Raw genomic sequence first — 16334 nt, 5'->3', positions numbered from 1 at the left:
GTGCTTGCTTGCATTGAACTTTATGTGTGTTAAATGAGATCATTTATGTGTCAAAACTAGACACAAATCATAAGCAAAAAAACATGAAGCATGCACCATCATCAACACACTCTTCGTGTACCTAAGATCCCCTTATTCAATTTCGGGCGGATCTAGGACACAATCACCACAAAAAGTTATGTCTTTATTAAACTTTGGAGTACATAATTGCTCAGCTTCACAACATTGCAATTGAAGCTTTCTCAAACAATGTGAATCTGACACTCGCAAATTTTGGAAGCAAATGCTTTCAAAAACTGACTCAACCTTCTACATCAATGAGCCTTCCACTGAAAAAATTTATCACTCCAAAAATTTCAAAAATTAAAGCAGCCTTTCTCATCTCTCATCATATTCACCATTAATTCTCTCTTCGTCCCAAATATTATTCTCCACTAACTCTAACCCATTAAAGTTCATGAAACATTAAGGGTTAAACTTCATTCTCACCCCACTCATTCTCTCACATTCCACTTACTATCTCTCATCATATATTAAAAATTACCACGCTTCATTACAAAATATACTCCTTTTTAAAGTTCCATAAAACACTTTAATGGTTTTAAGGTCACTTTATCAAACGTGAATTACGGTTTTATTTGTTTAAACTTTACATTTATCCATGTAATTCCAAGCTTCACACGTACCTTTTCTCATTTACTTCAAAATGTGTTTTGTCCTCATGCCAAACACCATTATCCTCGGGCTATGTACTTTCCGTAGCATTTTTCGATCAAGTTCAGTAAGTTTGAAGAATACTAAGTTCTAGTATCCACTGGCCATTGTAGACCTTCCAACCATAGTAAGAATAGGATTTCAAAGAAACCAGAAGCGATGGGGCGGAGGAAAATCCAGATAAAGAAAATTGAGAAAACTACAATCCGGCAGGTTACATTTTGTAAGCGAAAGAATGAGTTGCTCCTTTGTTCAGATCTTTGTCACTGGATCCTCAATGTGTCGGGCGCATTCACTAAGTTTCCCATGCTCTCATTACCAAAACGTCGCCTGATAACGCTGTGAATGGCACTCACTGTATTCTTCTTTTTTTTATCATTTAAATATATTTGATAACCTCTGGATCAGGGCGAAGTCTGGAACAGAAGACATGCAGCCAAGCGCATTAAAATAGCAGAGACAAGCATTTATAAAAATATCAGAGACATCCTAAAAAACCAGAGACTTAACAAACTCTGTCAATTCAACATCTCTCAATTTTGGAGGCTCAACGCTGGAGAGCAGGGCTTGATGGATTCTTCGACACAACTAGTTCCATGCTGTCAGTTTTCTCTCTTGACGCGCAGAAGCAACATCTGTGGCTTATTCAGTGATCATATAACACCATTGATTTTCATTACCGCACCAAGCTTATTTGACATGCTTGATTATCAACCTGAAAGAGTTCAAAAAAAATTGCAGAAAATCCCCCAAAAAAAAAGTATATCAAGCAATATTACTGTGAAAGAAGTGCATGCATGAATCAAACATCGACGGTGGTCAATGGCTCCGGCACTCCAGAACAAGATGCCGCCCAAATCAACCATACCTACTCCATTTCAGACTATGAAACATTGTCTAACCAACATGCTTGCAATTCAGACAATTTCTATCCACGAAGATCATTCTTCATCTTGCTTACAAATTACTCCACGCCCAGAGCTCCAATGAATTTCATTCAAACTCATGTTTCCAAATATCAAGCCTTTTCCATGCAACATCAAATTCCCACACTATGCTTTATTACTTCTCAAAATTGAGCAACGCCTTCATTTCTCACAACATGTTCTCAACATTCCTTTACAAATGCCCCGTCAGCAATATGAAGCTGAGATTAAATTATTGTTCATGTTGGCGATTCTCCGCAAAGGGATTTGGCTTCAGATGCTTTAACTGCTCAAATTTTTCAGTAGGGATGACAACGGTAGGCGGCCATGGATGCGTTTAAATCTGAAACGCTACCCCTTTTCTTTGAGAAAGCATACAGATCAATATATAAACTCGACAATTCCGATCAGCTCACTCTCCATTGCTGCACAGATTTATAGTCTCTCCACCATGGCTCTGATACCACATGATAAAAATGAAATTAACTCCAAACAGATTACAGAAAAATACACATAAAAATTAGACACAAAATATGGCGGAAAAAGGCTGAAGCCTCATGCTTCTCTCTCATTACCCATTACAAAAATAATTGAATATAGTGTTACAAATAAATAGATGAGAGACAGTGTTCTCAAGATAGTGCGTGCTATCTTAGACACCTTTGGTTGAGATAATTTCTCCTTTGGTTGAGATAATTTCTCACCAGACACACACCAATATAGGAGTTACCTAAACTAGCTCCTTTCTTAGAGGAACAACCCAAGAGTTAGGCACAAATTCCTAACTTGGAATATTTAATTAATTTATTTATTTTTGGATTTATTATTGTTTTATGAGAAAGTCTAACAGATGCAACATACCTTTTTTTTAGAGGACTTATTTTTCACACTTTAAAATTTATTATGTCCAATTTTTTTTTAAATTATGATTACTTAACGAATTTTCAAGTTGTTTTATTTTTCTTTTTCTTTTTTAATGCTGATTAGTTAAGAAAAACCAATAGAAAAATATACATAAATAAATAAATATGTTTAAAAAAAAAATTTATCTCATAAACCATAAAAGAATTTGGAAAAAAAAAAAAAAATATATATATATATATATATATATATATATATATAGATATAGATATATATAGTTAAGTGAGTAAAAATAGAAAGATTAAAAAAAACATTAACAAAAACTAGGAAAAAAATAAAAACAAACTAGATTAAACAAAAATAGAAAATTAACACACACACCAAAAAAAAAAAAAAAAAAAAACTAGTAAAATTAGTATTAAAAACATTTAGAAAAAACTAAAAAAAACAAAAATAACCTCAAATTAAAAATAATAATAATAATAATAAATAAATAATAAATTATATATATATATATATATATATGAAAATTTTAAAAATATATGTCTTTTCCAATTAAAAAAAAATAAAAAAACATTTTAAACTTATAAAAAAAATGTGTTTTTAATCTATTTATTTTTTAATTAATTTTTTTTATTAAATTTTCATTATTTATTTAAAAACAAACCAATAAAAAAATTTTAAATATAATTTTTTTTAAACGAAATTTTGTTTTTTTATTTGAAAAAAACAAAATTATTAAACAATTTTAATAAAAATTATTAAACATATTTAATAAACAAAATATTTTTAATAATTTTTAATAAACATATTTAATAATTTAATAAACATATTTAAATAAATATTTAATAAACACATTTTCAATAAACAAATTTATAATTAAATATTTAATAAACTATTTAATAATTTTAAAAAATATATATATATTAAACAATTTTAATATAAAAATATAAATTTTAAACAATTTTTTTTTAATTTTGTTTTTATTAAAAATAATAATAATAATAATAATTTTAAGCCCACGGTCGTGCCACCACTGGGCAGCGGGCGGGTCATTGGGCGATTCCTTTTCCAGTCTGATCCATTTTCCTAAATGGACAGGATAGTCAGACTAGTCATATTCCTACATGGAAACCTACCTTATATTTGGGGTTTTTCTGCCGAAGCAGACCAAGGCGCATGCCTCCTGGTTTTCAGTCACAATCACCGAATCACTCGCGCTCATCAGGTGGACAGACTGGAGATTGATGAGACATTCCTTACGTAAAAAGACCAGTTAGGGATGGCATTTGACTAATAGCTGTGTTTGAACCAGGGAATGAAAGCTGGTCAACTAGGTGGACCACTCTGCCTTCATGCGGAAAAAACATCACTCGAAAGAGTGAGGAAACAATAACTCCCATGCTATAAATGTAGTCACGCCCAAGGAATAGATTGTAATCTAGAGGCCCTTGGACTACCATCACCTTTAGATGAACGATTTTCCTTTTCAAAGTTATAGGCAAATTTGGAAGGATCCCTAACGGTCGACTGGTTCCTCTATTGAAGCCTGACAGATTTAATCATTTTTTATTTTTTTTAAATCAAAAACACATTTTTTTATAAGTTTAAAATGTTTTTTTATTTTTTTTGAATTGGAAAAGACATATATTTTTAAAATAAATATATATATATATATATATATATATATATATATATATATATATATATATATATATATATATATATATATTAATTTGAGCTTATTTTTGTTTTTTTAGTATTTTCTAAATGTTTTTAATATTAATTTTACTAGTTTTAAATTTTTTTTTTTTGGTTAATTTTCTATTTTTGTTTAAGATAATTTATTTTTAATTTTTTTCCTAGTTTTTATTAATGTTTTTTTTATCTTTCTATTTTTACTTACTTAATTTTATATCTATAAATTTTATTTTATTTTTTCAATTTTTTTTATGGTTTATGAACTTTTTTTTTTAAACATTTTTTATTTTTTTTTTCTCTTATATATATGTTTTTACATTTTTTTTAAGTAATCAACATTTTAATCTTAATTTCACTAGTTTTTAATTTCTTTTTGTTAATTTTCCATTTTTTTTTTTAATCTAGTTTGTTTTTAATTTTCAATTTTTTTTTAGTTTTTTGTTAATGTTTTTTTAATTTTTCTATTTTTACCTACTTAATTTTATAGTTTTTTTTAATGTGTTTTTTTTTTCTTTTCCCAAATTTTTTTATGGTTTACATATTTGTTTTTTTTTTCCATTTTTTTTAATATGTTTTTTTTACTATTTATTTGTTTATAATTTGTAATTGTTTTTCTAGTTTTTTAATTCTTATCTTTTATAGGTTAATTTTGATTGTTTTTTTTGACATTTTTATTTTTGATGTTTGGTTTTTTTGTTTTTTATTTTTATTTTTATTTTATGTTTTGTTTTTAGTATATATATATATATTTTTTTTTCTTTTTTTTTTTTTTTCTTTTTTTTTTTTCATTGTTTTAATTTTTATTTTTTTTATGTTTTTATTATTTTTTTGAAATTTTAATGTTTTTCAGGGTCATGATAAAATATTTTACGCTATTATTTCGAAATATTGAAATTTTACCCTTGAAAAAAAAATTGTTATCCCAACATCAACACTTTTAATTTTGAGGGTGTTTTTTGCACAAAATTTACCATTGAAAAAAAAATAATGTTATTCGAACATCAACACTTCGTTTTGAAGGTGTTTTTTGGACAATTTTTGCACAAAAATTTGGTTTTCACTGCCATTTTTAAAACATGTTGAAAATTTACCCTAGAAAAAAAAGGTGTTATTCCATCATCAACACTTTGCATTTTTAGCATTGTTTTTTATGTTTTTTCAGAGTTTTCTGGCCAGAGTTCTCGTTTCAAAGTTTACTTTGATACAAATTGATGAAAAGTTACCTCATGCCATATACTTTATAAGCAAAAACTTGTCGAAGGCATAGTTAAACTATACAGTGACCGATAAGGAACTCCTAGCTGTCATTCATTCCTTAAACAAATTCAGACATTATATCACAGGCTATCAAATCTTTGTGCACATTGATCATGCTATAATTAGATATTTAATGAACAAACCAGATGTAAATGCTCTCATTATTAGATGGTTGCTTTTACTGCAATAATTTGATTTGACCATTATTAATAAGCCTGGTAAATAAAATGTTGTTGCTGACTTTTTGTCTAGAGTAAATTCGCCTGCAGGTGAAGAAGGAATGGTGGATGACCAAATGCCAGATGAATATCTGTTTGCTATCTCAGTACTCTCTCCATGGTTTGCTGATATAGCAAACTACTTGGTTTCAACACAATTCCCATCACACCTGTCCTCAAAAGAGAAGAGCAAGATAGTAAGGAAAAGCGCCCCTTTCACCTAGATTGGGACCAATCTCTTCAAACTTGGCCGAGATCAGATCTTGAGAAGATGTGTCAGGGAGGAGGAAGTATTTGACATCCTCCTAACCTGTCATGATGGGCCTTGTGGAGGTCATTTTGCAGCAAAAAGAACTACCTTCAAGATATTGCAAGTAGGTGACTACTGGCCCACTCTTTATCAAGATGTGAGGAGATATACTAGCCAATGTGATTGGTGTCAGAGGATGGGGAAACCTACTCCAAAGGATGAGATGCCCATGCAACCTCAAGTGACCTTTGAGCCATTTGAGAAGTGGGGCATGGACTTTGTGGGTCCTCTCAGCCCTCCTACAAAGTAGAAACAATACATCATTATGTGCACCGATTACCTGACAAACTGGGTAGAGACAAAAGCAATCAAAGTAGTGACAGAGGAAAAAGTAGCTGAGTTTTTGAGAGAAAGCATATTCTACAAGTTCAGGTATCCAAGAGAGTTGGTCACAGATCAAGGCAGTTAGTTCACTTCTAATTTGATTGAAGACCTGCTCACACATAATAAAATCAAGCACAGGACTTCCACCCCTTACCATCCATAAGCCAATGGGCAGGTAGAGGTCACTAAAAGAGCATTGGAAGGGATCCTGACCAAGATAGTGAGCAGCAGCAGAAAAGACTGGGCAGAGAGATTAGTTGAGGCCACTTGGGCCTACAACACAACATGGAAGACCACCATAGGGTTCACACCCTATGAACTGGTCTATGGGAAGAAGGCTTTGTTGTTAATAAAATTTGAGTTCAATACACTAAGGATGGTAGCTTAGCTGGACCTAGACCTCAGCCATGCACAGAAGGAGAGATTACTTCAACTCAATGGATTGGATGAATACAGATTGCAACCCCTTCTCCATACAGAGGTAGTTCAGCTTCAGAGAAAGATATGGCATGAAAAAAATATCAAGGAGAAGCAATTCCAAGAGGGAGATTAGGCACTACTCTATGATTCAAGATACAAAGATTTCAAGGCAAGTTGAGGACAAGATGGTTGGGACCCTACACTGTGGAGAAATGCAATTACAATGGGTCAATTCTGATCAAAACCATTGATGATGAAGCCATCCCCATGCTTGTCAATGGACATCGGTTGAAAGTTTACAAGAAACCCCTCTCCAAGTGAGAATTTATTGAAGATTTGAATAAAATAGTGATGGTAGTGGAGCATGTCTCAGCTTTTACTTCATCCACTCACTAAAGAAAAGAAATCAAAAAATAATGACTCAAGTGAAAACCTCCATGAGGCGCTTGAATCCCATCATTGGGTTGAAAACCTCTTCTGGGGCGGCCCAGTGATGACCAAAAAAAAGAGAAAAATAAGATCCTTGGGTGAAAACCTCCCTTGGAGGCGCCCAGGGTGGGCAATTAGGGTGAAAACCTCTCTGAGGCACCCTAGTTGTTTTCAAAAAAAAAAAGAGAAAAAAGAGAAAAAGGAGAAAGAAAATGATTTTTTTGTTGCATTGCAGGTTTGTAAGAGGACTACAGGGAGTTGAAGAAGGTGCCAAGGTGACCTTGACATTCATACGAGCACCCATCTCATCTTCTCCACACTTTTCTCCATCATTTTTGGCATTTCTTTCACCCCACTATGCTTCGTTTTCAAGAAACTGTGTTTTCTACAGGAGGCTCTGTGTTTTCTACAGGAGGCTCCTGTAGGAATTACAGAGGACCAGAAATGGATAAAAAAGGCAGTTTGAGGGATAGGGAAGCTTCATGAAGAACCTATAAATCCTCCTACAATCTTCAAACCTCCTTGCTATCATTTCCAAGCCTGCATCACACCCCAAGCATCATTTTTCTTCTTGTCCAAAAAAAAAAAAAAAAACAGTTTTTCAGTACCATCCACCTCACTTGAAGCCTACCTACTATCTCACCATCTTTATCTATACCTATGGCGTCATCCTCAAGCTCCAGGCACAAGAAGAAGCTGAAGTTTCAAGGGGAGAAGCAGCTACAGGAGCTTCTATAGGAATTCCTGTAGTAGCTGATCCCATCAAAACCCAGCACTAGCAGCAGGAGAATGCACACATGAAGGTTGAGAAGGCACCTGAAGATCAGACCCATCCAGAGAAGAACCTGCACAAGACACAGCCACACATTAGCAAGCAGACAGCATGCATCAAAAGAAATAAATACATGCAACATAGAAAGAGCCACAACACCTCACAGCAAATACATTCGGATCACAGGTAAGTAACTAAATCGCTCCTCTGTTTGCATTTATGTAATTAGAAGTCATGAAAAATAAATGAGATGGTTGAGGTTTAACGAAGGAAAGGTGGTCAGTTAACTTGGCCACCTTCATCTAGTTGACTCCACTCATCCGAGTTGTCACCCACATGTGCACACAATCAACTCCAACACAAGATGCCAAGGACAGGTAGTGGAGGAAGTGTGAACTCCAATGCAATGATGGGAGATGATTATGAGGAGAAGACATGATGACCATGTTATAGACATATTTGGGCACTGCAACCCCAATCTCATATGTCCATAAACCAAGGGCTTCTAAGCCCCTAAAAATTTTTTTTCATACCCTAAGGGAACAAGGTCAGCTAATTACATCATCTCCCAGAAGTTCTCCCTGAAAAACTACTCAGAACTAGTCAAAACTAGACCATACAAACTGCTCAGTGCTAAGGGTGCGATGCATCTCACCTGCTACATGCAAAAAGTGTGATGCATACTGAAAAGCCCTTCTATAGGGTGCAATGAGTGAGAGCAGACAAATGGAAGAGGCAGTTTGCTAGGTGGAAACCCAGAGAATCTTCTAGAAACTGCTCATTTGACACTTGCCTCTCTGAATTCACCCAGGGATGAGTAAGAGATCATGAAATCTCCAAGTGGAACCAAGAACTATTAGTGAAATGACACTAATCAAAATCCCAGAAGCTGACTCACCCACCTGCAAATATCTATATATGGATCCCTCATCCTAGAGATCCAGAGGCTGGAATTTTGTATTTTGTAAGGAAGTGTTGTTGGTTTCTCTGTGAAACATTGTATTGTTGGGTGATCTAGATTTTCATGAGGTGAAGAGGGCTTTCATGCTGGGAGGATGGCGTTGGATCAGACAGCTTGGTTGTAATCCTCTCTTCTACTACTTCTATCAATAAAGCTATTTGAGTTTTCCTCCATATACTTGTATATCTCTGAATCTTGTATTTGTGTATGCATTTGCATGGTCAATATACATCTGATCATATATTGTTTATGGTTATAGATCTCTATGCTTTGATGGTATTTTGCTGCTTTGACTCTACAGGTGTTCTTTAAAGTGGGACAAGTGAGGAAGGAGTGGCGAAAGCTCTATCAAGGGAGGGAGGAAACAAGCAAGGAGTCAAGCAAAAGACTGAGGTTGGTACTCTCTGCTTCTCTCTCATCTATCTCTCATAAAGGAAAACACAAGTGACTTTAAATTATTTGTTTCTAAAATAGCTACCCATCTTAATGGGACTAGCATCTCTGAATGGACACTAGTTTTCCCGATAACAAAATGGCGACTCCACTGGGAAGCGAATAGTTTGTTTGTTTGTTTCTATTTGTTTGCTCTATAAACTACAGACAGAGCCTGAAGTTAAGCTAGTTAGCCATCGAACTACTTTTGCTATGCAACTACAAAGTAGATCAACGCTGCTTCAGTCAATCTCCAGGTTTGTTTATGAACTGAACAATTAACTTACAAACATCCTAAGTGCCCTGGTGGTAGCTCTAGTAACCTCATTAGATCAACCCCTATACTTTGTGTTTACTGTCTATCATCAGCTCAGCCTAAATCCCTGAACTTAGCTGCAAACTATTAGTGAAAACCAAGCTCAGTCTCGTCCCTGGACCATCGCACTATCTCTCATTGGCAACCTGGATGCATCGCACCTCCTGTGTGTTGCAGGTGAGATGCATCCCTGTTTCCCTATGTTACAGGTGCGATGATTGAGTGAGACTGTTTCTGCCTCCAGATTTTGGTTTTTTCTTCATTGTATTTAGCTTTATTCAATAGTTTTACTGTCTATGATCAGTATGTCACTATTGAAACCTTCTTCATGTGCATTATTTCAGTCTCCATCATAAGAAATTGTGAATGTTTTTAATGTATTTTTCATCATTTACAGTTCTCCTTTGCAAATAGTAGCTTAATCGAACTGTCGTCTATTGATTTGAAAGTGTCGCAAGTGTCATTTTTAGTCAAGAAAAAGAGTGTCGCAAAGAATTCCTCTTTTAGATAGTCAATTACACTTTTTCCATTATATTTGATTTGAATTAATAGTATTTCAAGTGTCGAAAGCAATTTTAAATTCGAAATCGCAAAGTGTCGTCTTAGCCTTCCTTTCGTTTTTTGAAGAGAAAATTGTTAGTATTGTCGCTTTGAAAGAAGATAGTTCAGATCTATACTTAGTTTTATTTTGTCATTCTCACATTAAGGAAAATAAAAAACAAATACATGCATGTGCATTAGCATTTAGACTGCATGCGGAAATTGATTTATGACAGTGCATCTTAGTGTGTGCTCTCTGCTCTATGTTGAAAGAATTTTACTTCTCTTTCCTTAGTAGCTAGGATTTTCATTGCAAAAAGAAAGTAAATGGTTGTTTATCATCTTAGATTGCATATTTAGGAATTGTATATCTACATCATGCGGTGAACCTTAAAGGCAAACTTCTTAAGAAAGATAAACTATAAAATAAACCTCAATGAACATAAAAACACTTTGGAACCTAATGCACAACAGTTAGAATTCTAGTCTAGAGACGTATTCCGGCATCGTAAGGCCTGGTAACTATCGCTTTCATCGTAGGTTGGGTGATTCCTCCTTTTTGAGGCGACAAGTGCCAGTACGGACTTGTGCTCCCATGTACCGTTGATTATATATTGGGAGACCACAATAGGCTACATCCTTTATCCTTAGGAAGCCGTGTCTGCCACCCTATCGATCGCAATGCATTAAACACAGCATTCGGGAAGATTGACTACTTACCGTAAAAAGTATTATGCAGTTTTGCGATTGGTTTGGTAATCCCTCTGTCTAGATTTCCAGAGTAGTCACTTTCGTTCATTTTCAGACTGCTTAAAAGAAAAGGTCCATCTAAGCACTTGTCACTTCGGGCTCATTAAAAATCGAAGGCGACTAGAGTCACCTTTAACTTTTTCTTGACTCTTCAAAATTGAAAAAGAAAGTTGTGTCAAAGCGTCATAAAATTTATTTTAATTAGAATAACATCACTATTCCCTCGTTGGTCTTAGGTTGAGAAAATGGAGTCTACCAATCAAGGATTTCCCCTTGGGGGAAATCCTAATCCCTTCTCCTCTTGGGGAGATGTTGGTGCTCCACACATGGCTACATTGTCCCTTCCAAGACTCACAATTGGCCTACCAGTATGGCTTTTCTCGACCTCTGTCGTTCAAAACATCACAATTCCTCAGCAATCAAATCAGCAACCAGATAATACTGAAGTTGCTCCCCCACCTTCTACTTCGTTTGTTTCTCCCTCTCCTTCTTCCTCTTTGCTTGGTGAATCTAGTAACGCTAAAAACCAAGTAACTGAGAAGGAGAAGAAAGGGAAGGAGAAGAAGAAGAAGAAGCCAACGGCAAAAGGGGGCAACCATGCATCGTCTGGAAAAAATCCACACACTGCACCATCCAAACCTAAATCTCCATGTGTCATTTGCAAAGGAGACCACTATCATCGAGATTGTCCTTGCATCCCACGGATCTGAAGGGACTGATCTCCCCGCTTGCACAATCCGGTGTCCTCAACCTCTAACGATCATGTTGAGAGTACACCGTCAACTAGTGAAAATGAAGTCAATGGACAAAAAGGAAAATCTAAATTTCCTTGTAGATTGTGTGAAGGCGATCATGCCCTCCACCATTGTCCCTTCCTAGACAAAGCTAAAAGAGTCTTGGATAATCATCCTGCTTCATCGCTACGGCTTCGTCCTAGATACAAGAAATTCTTGCCGAGTCCATCACTATTTGAAAATCCGACTGACACACCTTTGTTTTTTATCAAAACACCTATCATTGAAGATAAACCTTCTGAATCCACACTAAACCAAAGTCAACAGGTCGAGACAGTAGTCAACCCAGTCTTGTCTTCAGAAGGTCCACCTTCAGATGATACAGTCACCAAAGAGAATGAGGATGACACCATTCAAATTCTTTTTGTTAACACAGAATCTAATGAACACGGGGGAAATCTACTAGTTCCTTTACTGCAGGAAGGAAGTTCGTTAAAGATTTATCCAGCCATTTATTTGGTCCCTCCTCCAAGCAATCTAGGCGTTTTCTTTGATTGGAATCTACCAGGGAGACCCCACCTACCATCTAATGTACCATTCCGAATTATAGTACAAGCTTACAGAATGGTCATGGTTGGTACTATCATAGATGAAGGGGCTTCTGTGAGTATCCTTTCCTCAACTGCTTAGAAAGCGCTTGGTTCACCATCGCTTCTGCCTGAGATTCAAAATCTGTCAAGCTTCAACAAAAGAACCAGTCGACCGTTAGGGATCCTTCCAAATTTGCCTATAACTTTGAGAAGGAAAACCGTTCATCTAAACATGATGGTAGTCCAAGGGCCTCTAGATTACAATCTACTCCTTGGACGTGACAATATTTATAGCATGGGAGCTATTGTTTCCTCACTCTTTCAAGTGATTTGCTTTCCGCATGAAGGCAAAGTGGTCCACCTAGTTGACCAACTTTCATTCCCTAGTTCAAAAACATCCATTAGTCAAATGCCATCCCTAACTGGTCTTTTTATGCAAGGAATGTCTCATCAATCTCCAATTGGTCCACCTAATGAGTGCAAGTGATTCGGTGATTGTGACTGAAACCCAGGAGGCATGCGCCCTAGTCTGCTTTGGCAGAAAAACCCCAGATATAAGGTAGGTTTCCGCGTAGGAATATGACTAGTCTGACTATCCTGTCCATTTAGGAAAATGGATCAGACTGGAAAAGGATTCCCCCGTCAAAGGTTATGTGATTGGCACTGACAATAGTCACCTTTGTCCATTTCGATGGACAACGCCAAGGAAGTGTTTTGTCTGCTACGCAGATGGAACAATCTTGCTAATGCAAGAACTTCTGTATGGTAACCTGGAAACTCTACTTCGTTATACCTAGGGGCATGCAAACCTTTTTGCATACAAGTGAAAAACGACCTTTTATTTTCTTAGTTTGTAGGCTCTCAACCCTTTAAACTCGTAGGTTGGTTGTTCCTAGCTTGCATACGAAAGGCTCCGGAGCAAAGTTTCGAATGGGGCAAGCTCCCTAAAAAATGAACCTATCAATGAGACATCCTTATTATATGACTGGCACGATCAGGTTTACACGAAGTTCAAGCTCGTTAAAAAATAAACCTAGCAATGAGCACATGTTCCCCCAGAGTTCAAGCTCATTAAAAAAATGAACCCACCTTCGGTAAATAACCATTGCGATCGCATAATTATCAGTTTTTGAACCTTGGTCATGTTCTTACCATCACCTCCATTCTTTTTTAGCTGATCATACGCCTCCATTTGATTGTTTACCCTTTTGAGGAACAGTGCGACGAGTGATTCTAATAGCCACCTTCTTTACATTGCCATGATTGAAAAAGTTCCAAACCTTACCTGGAACTAGCTGCTACCTGAAAATATCACTCGTTCCTCAAAAACAAGTCTCCTTTAAGCTCTTTTCATCTGACTCGTAAAATATGAAAAGATTGTCGAGCAATTGGCCTATCCAGCTCATTAAAGTCATTGGAAGTGCCATCCCTCCTCTATATTTTAATCTTTTTGGACCTGAGGGATCATTACACAAAAAGATCAAGCGTTTGTCTTGTCCAGCTCGTTAAAACTATCAAAAAGTCATCCCTTTCGTATTATTTTATACTTTTTCGGACTTAAGGGATTATACTACGAAAAATGACTACTGGAGATGCCTTTCCGTCTCTTTTTAGACTCTCTAAAATTGAAAAGGACTGAGTTATATCTGTTGTTAAACTCGTTAAAACAATAGCAACAAACTTGTCCATTACAGACAAGAGCGAGTTTCACTGTCGCTAGGCTCGCTAAAACCTAGTGACAGGTTTTCCCAAAGGGAAAATTATAGAACAAGCATATGTTATCCTCCTCAAGCTTGACAAAAATAAAGAGGTACTGGTCAGCAATGACTCGGGAAAAATTGGGAAGAAAACTTGAAGAACTTTATTGGTAGCAAGTCGCTCTTGAACATGACACTTTCACTCCATCACCATGATTGAGTCGAGTTGGGTTATTCTGTTCACCGGTCATATCACCATTGGTCCTCCGTACCATCCATTTTTGGGGTTTACGCTACCAATCCATTTCAGTGTCACCAATATGTTTAAGAGAAGTCGCTCAGAGAATTCACCAACACAGCTAACATCTCATCCGCTACAATACTTTCATGCTTCATTCTTTCATGACCGCCACCCTGAACCTTGTATCATCAGATTGTTTTCACCTCCACAAAATCATTTGCTCTGTTTCATGTCATAGATGTGGGATTCATTAAGGCCCTCCTACGATGGGTCACTTCTTGTCGACATCAGCTCATTATCCAAGAAGTTGACTTAGGAACAACCCTTTTAGTACTTTGAAGCTTGCATGCCTCAATGGCAAGTTTCTCACTTCCAGCGACAAGTTTACATCAATGGCCTTCGACCGAAATATTTTGTGTGGTGTTCGACATCGACTCATGTATTCGCACCATGTGAATTGTACTGCAGTACCTTGAGGGTCATTATCATTATTGGTGATTCCTCTTGCGCCTGTTAATAGCTTAGATCATTAGCTGGTAATCAGGCGATGTCTTTCCGTGTTCGACATCAGAACATCTTTTCACATGGATCGACTTGTACATCGGACGAAGATTGAACGAGTTTGAAGACCTCAGATCTAGTTTCATCCATCTGGGCTGGAAAAAATTCAGGAAAATAAAGACATCAAATGTACATCATAGCTGCACAAATAATCATCCAAGCTAAGGGATGATGGCTCTACCAGAATCATCAGTCTGCCACACAGACGGTTGTCTATCCTATGTACATGAAAATGAATTTATAAAGCTAAGCATGGGAATGCCCGCCTCAGCTAGATCGTGAAAATATTATGAAGATAATGTATTGTATTGTATCTTATTACAGGTCACCTTCCAGTTCGAAAAACCTCGGATCCTCATGATAAAGCATTTCACCCGACATCAGAAGATTTACGACCTCATGCTTTAGGGGGCAACTATTATAGACATATTTGGGCACTGCAACCCCAATCTCATATGTCCATAAACCAAGGGTTTCTAAGCCCCTAAAAGTGTTGTTTCATACCCTAAGGGAATAAGGTCAGCTGATTACATCATCTCCCAGAAGTTCTCCCTGAAAAACTACTCAGAACTTGTCAAAATTGGACCATACAGACTGCTCAGCACTAAGGGTGCGATGCATCTCACCTGCTACATGCAAAAAGTGTGATGCATACTGAAAATCCCTTCTGTAGGGTGCGATGAGTGAGAGAAAACAAATGGTAGAGGCAGTTTGCTAGGTGGAAACCCAGAGAATCTTCTAGAAATTGCTCATTTGACACTTGCCTCTCTGAATTCGCTCAGGGATGAGTAAGAGATCATGAAATCTCCAAGTGGAACCAAGCACTATTAGTGAAATGACACTAATCAAAATCCTAGAAGCTAACTCACCCACCTGCAAATATCTATATATGGATCCCTCATCCTAGAGATCCAAAGGCTGGAATTTTGTATTTTGTAAGGAAGTGTTGTTGGTTTCTCTGTGAAACATTGTATTGTTGGGTGATCTAGCTTTTCATGAGGTGAAGAGGGCTTTCATGCTGGGAGGATGGCACTGGATCAGATAGCTTGGTTTTAATCCTCTCCTCTACTACTTCTATCAATAAATCTATTTGAGTTTTCCTCCATATACTTGTATATCTCTGAATCTTGTATTTGTGTATGTATTTGTATGGTCAAGATACATCTGATCCTATATTGTTTATGGTTATAGATCTCTATGCTTTGATGGTGTTTTGTTGCTTTAACTCTACAGGTGTTCTTTGAAGTGGGACAAGTGAGGAAGGAGTGGTGAAATCTCTATCAAGGGAGGGAGGAAACAAGCAAGGAGTCAAGCGAAAGACTGAGGTTGGTACTCTCTGCTTCTTTCTCATCTATCTCTCATAAAGGAAAACACAAGTGACTTTAAATTGTTTATTTCTAAGATAGCCACCTATCTTAGTGGGACTAGCAGCTCTGAATGGACACTAGTTTTCCTAATAACAGACCAAGTAGGTGGGGACCAATGGTCTGAATATGGCCAATGTATACCTTTGCCAACTCACCCCTCATCACCGAAATTATCCATAAAGGGTAATAAGTACTCCTTGTCATACGGAAAGA

This window comes from Pinus tabuliformis, chromosome X (assembly GCF_031772625.1).
Source record: "Pinus tabuliformis cultivar Carrire ecotype Pingquan chromosome X, CPIR1, whole genome shotgun sequence".
Classification (NCBI taxonomy): Eukaryota; Viridiplantae; Streptophyta; class Pinopsida; order Pinales; family Pinaceae; genus Pinus; species Pinus tabuliformis.
Note: the sequence above shows the minus strand (reverse complement) of the source record.